The following is a 5,004-nucleotide window of genomic DNA, read 5'->3' on the forward strand; positions in this document are numbered from 1 at the left end:
AACACAGATTCCCGGACTCACGGCAGGCACGGATTCCGGACCAAATGCCGGAGCTGGGCGGGGCATTCCTCCTCGAATACCTTCACCAATAGGAACGGTAATAAGACCTTTTGCAACCAATGATGATGATGGTGGGAGGGATTAAAGATGCGGAGAGCATTGTGCATCAGATATGTCCTACGCTTTCCATTACAAGATTTTGCCAAATACTTGAGGATTTGAATTGGAATTCTAATTGAGGTCTTTTTCTTTTAAGAGGAGGATGGTAGAACTATCCAAATAAGTCTTTTCTATTTAAGGCTGTTTTCGAGATTTTAAAAAAATCGAATACTTTGGTGGATTTTCGCTTTTTTCTAATGAAAAAAGAACCCACTTTATTTTAATTACTATGAAATATTAGGCTTTTCTAAAAGCCATGGGATTAAATTTCACGACATAAATTGTGAAATAAGTTTAAAAATATTAATCCGTGATCTTAGTTTTAGTTCTGAAGATCTAAGTTTGACACTTGCTTCTGTCATAAAATTTGTCAAAATAGACTTTTTTATAAATATCTCTTTTATCTGTCCTCTATTTTGCAGCGATATTTGTGTTATACATTGCCTAATTGCACATGTATCTAAAATTAGATTTTTCAAATTTCGTTCGAAATAATGGAATTTAATCTTAGGAAAATAATTACATGAATATTGTACTGTAATATGAAAAAAAAGTTACTTAATATATGCAAATACTACACTAGGAATACTGATTTGCAGTCGTGTAAAAAATATAAATATATGTAAGTAATATTTTGCATCAAGGAAAGAGCGACGCAAAACATACAAAACTTAATTGTATTGAAACCACCGTATATAACAACTAGAAGGTTTCGATTCTACACACTTTTAGTATAGGTATTTGAAAGCAAATAAATTTAAATCGAGGGTTCTCAAACATTTAAAATTTTATATCGCATAATACACATATGTTCAATCAAGTATAAATATATGTGTCAAAAAATGAGTTATTTTACATTCATTCTTTGGTGCAAAAATTATACCACCAGCAATAATACAATAAATTTCAGAGAGCCTTTGCCATTTTTATTGATTTGTAGACTATCTTTTTCCACCCAGTGGAGAGTGATGTCCACAAGTTGCATGAGCTGAAAAAAATATTCAACTCGTGGCTAATCGAAAACTAACTTCAAATATTTGAATCCCATATTAAAATGACATTTGTGGGGAGCAAGCAGGATTTGAGCTCCCAACTTCTCTGCAATACAATAGCAGAATCCTCCTAAAGAAAAAGGGAACAAAATCATTTTGATATTAATTACATACGACGTTAAATAAGTATGAAATTTTTATAGTGAAAGCTTCCTAAGTGTCTTCTCCTTGTTTTGGCATTTAGTTCAAAAATTCTGGATTCGTGAAAGAAGATTTTGAGAAATCGGGATTTAGGACGAGAGACGAGAAAACACTGTGCGTAGAATAAAATGAGTAATAGATGTAGTATATTATCCTTAAAGTATTACTTTTAGATATTTTTATAATAAAATCAACATATTTTCAGGAATTATTCATGATAAAAATCACAATGCGATCAAAAGATAATACGTAAAGCCTGGATATTACTTTCCTAATATCTGTGCTTCATAGGTTGCCTTTAGATTGCATTTTAATAATTTTCTCATCAAATAAGTTATAATTAACGCAAAGAAATATTTATTAGTTTAAAGCTATTCGAAAGCATTTCCAAAGAAATACAGGAGAAAGGAAACTCAGATTCCGTTCTTTAGAATTTACTGATGGAAGAAATCCTTCCAGAAGTGAAATAGCAGTGAGGTAATTGTAGAAAATATATCTCATTTCTGAAGAGGTGAAAAATAAACTTTGGATCTGAATACAATTTTGGAATTCTGAAATATTTAAGTTGAACCCTCGAATGACAAAGCACTGAGCTTCTGTATGGGAAAAGGATGTTCAGAGTGCTTTAGTTAACTGTTTGTGCCCTTCCCCTCTTAAAAAAGTGTAGACTAAAATTTGCTTTACTATTATGTGCTTTATTTCATTTTTGTGTAATTAACAAAAGTATTCTGCCCTTAGTAGATTAGTAGATGGCGCTATCATTGCGCTGCAAGAATCAGTTAATTCTAGTAACTGAGTGTGTTAAGACGTGTATCTTGAAGCGTCGAAAGGGCTAAATTCCTGTAGCTCCACGCTTGAATATGCACCGATATAGTGCTGTGTATTGTGTTTAATGATCGTAATAAATTTTGTGTGTGAACTTGGCTTAATCCTTGAAATAAAGTACCGACCACATATAGTGAGCACCCTGTAACTACACCTCTGATGGATACTTGGAAGATCATAATCGCCCAAAAAGAAAAATCAAGAGATCTGACAAATAGTTTGATGAATTTATAAATATTTGTGTAATGGGGCTTATACACATTTGTGTATTCAATATACACGATTTAATTTAACGCGGCATTCCACAAGGGTAAACTAATCGTGTTAAACAAGGGATTCTTATAATTTGGTCATCCATTTCTAACACCAAACATCATTTTTTATTGTTTTAATATCTCAAATTTAGTTATTATTTTCAGTACGAGAAGAAAATCATGTCCTGCCAAAATAGAAAATGTTTCCAATTTATGGGCAGTATATTACAAGAGTTTTCTAAGCTGTTAACAAGAGCTAGTCTCTTTTAACTGATAACAGAACAGCTGCCGATTCGTGTGCCATCATACTTATAAAGAGGAAGGATCCCTATGGCATAATTTTCATTTTTTCTAATTTCCTTTTAGTTCATATATCATTTATGTATATATATAGTTAAATGTTTCTTGTTAATAAATAATGGTAATTTAAAATATTTTATCACCCTTTTCAGAGTATAGAGATAGAAGTTTATGCCAGATCTCAGGCGTTAAACTGGAATTTGAAATGTTAGATTCTGTATTCTTTTAGATATTTGCGTAGTTTTTATAATATCTAAGCTTAACACTGAAAGAATAATTTTAAAATAAAAAATGATTAAATCTCTTTTTAAAACACTTCGAAGGAAATCTCTTAGCTGTATTTATCGTTTTCATTTTGCTGATTTTATATCCCGCTCTTTAGAATTTACTTATGAAAGAAATCATTCTAGAAGTGATATAGACGTGGGGCAATAGACGTATCCTGATAAAATAAAATAAAAATATTACTTTTTAGGGAAATATTTATTGTGAGAAACCTTTTTCGAAAGCGAGTTAGAGAAATAGTAAATGCGCAGCTACATTTTTATTTGTGTCTTTTCTTTATTAAATAAATATCTTCCATAAGTCTCCCCGTAGCGTTAACTTAGAATAAAATAACAACAAAAATTCCTTCTTTCCCCCAGCGCCTGGCTTTGCCATTTTAAACAGCTCGTTTTAAATGTAACTTATGATCTGTATCTTTAAGCTCTTAGGACTGGTTTTCATACTAGGAGACCTAGAGTAATTGCTTACCTTTAAAATATTTCAAGTGTTAAAGAGAAGCTGCATAGTAATATCAAATTGCAGTTCCTTTTAATCTTAAAATTTTTACATTTTTAATTTTTTTTAATATTTTTGAAATTTATTAATAAACATTTCCAGTTGTTAGACTATAATCTGAAATCTTCAGATGAATGATTTTTTGGGTCAAAATCTGCGCTTAAAACCCGGATTCAAAGCTATACCCAGGAAATACCAGTTTGAACCTTGGAAATAAGAAAAAGTAACGCGATGCCATATCAGGAGTAGCATGGAACCCCATTTGTCGACTTTTGGGTTGAAAATTTACAAAGTACTAGAACGCTGCGTGCAAATGCATTATCGTGAAACAAAATCTGTAGGTAAACTTGCCACAATTCATCTACGAATTGCTTCCCACAAACACTGAAAAACTCCCAAATAATAATCTTTGTTAACAATTTGTTTAAGTGAAAAACTTTTATGACGCTACAATGAGCGTATCATTACAATCGAGAAAAAAATCTACACCATCTCGATTTTTGATCGAATTTTTTATGGTCTTTTCAATTTTGTTTGCTCTTTGGAGTGCCATTCATTTAATGGTTGAACAGATTTTCTATCAAAAGCACAGATTGTTATTTCAGTATCGGTAATAATGCGACAAACACTTGTTGATAAAGCACCTCCTAGGCTATTTGATACATTATTGGTTCTGGAAAAAAATTAATTACTTTTAGTACAGCTCGAAAGCGGAGAACCGCAAGCCAAAAAGATCATTCAAAATCACATGACATGATAACAATAATATAGAACTTGTATAGCTTGTTTCTCAATATGTGGTCCATGGACTACAAGTCGTTTTCGAAACCAGCCTGGAGGTCCTCCTAAATTTCTAAAAAAAGGCAAAATGTCAAATTAACTACATATACCACAGCACAACTGGAAACTTGAGTTTGGAAATTACACAGGGCAATGGTCCATCAAGTTTTTCTCCTAAGCCTTAAATTTTATGAAATTCATTACCGGTTACCTCACCTGCGAATTTACCACTCTAGTCTTAATAACAGAAGAATTTAAAGCACTATGACTTTATTGCTTCTTATCAGTATACATTCAAGAACAGAAAAGTTATACAAAATTCTGCAGGCTCATCCATCTCATTAATGCGAGAACCAACACTTATTTAATTATTGGTAAAGAAGATAAAGATTACCAACCTCTAATGACCTTGAATTATTAAAAACATATATAAATTTTCTTTTAAATTTAATATCGTTATAAAATTAAATTGTATTTTTTAAATATTAGTAGTGAATTGGTAATTACACATGGTAAAATTTTTTCGTAAAGGATAAGAATAAGTTGGACCGCAGAACATTTTAATTTACAGAAGTGGTTCCCATTTGAAAAGAGTATGAAAAATGCTGGCTTATATTTCCTTGTTCTAAAGCGTTACCCTCAAAGGGTTTCTGAATTATTTTAGAATAATTCGTTGCTGGAATTCCAATGCGAAATCAGAATTTAATGAGTTA

The sequence above is a fragment of the Stegodyphus dumicola genome, chromosome 2 (assembly GCF_044657685.1).
Source record: "Stegodyphus dumicola isolate Sdum_Otavi_A_Nest chromosome 2, ASM4465768v1".
Taxonomy (NCBI): Eukaryota; Metazoa; Arthropoda; class Arachnida; order Araneae; family Eresidae; genus Stegodyphus; species Stegodyphus dumicola.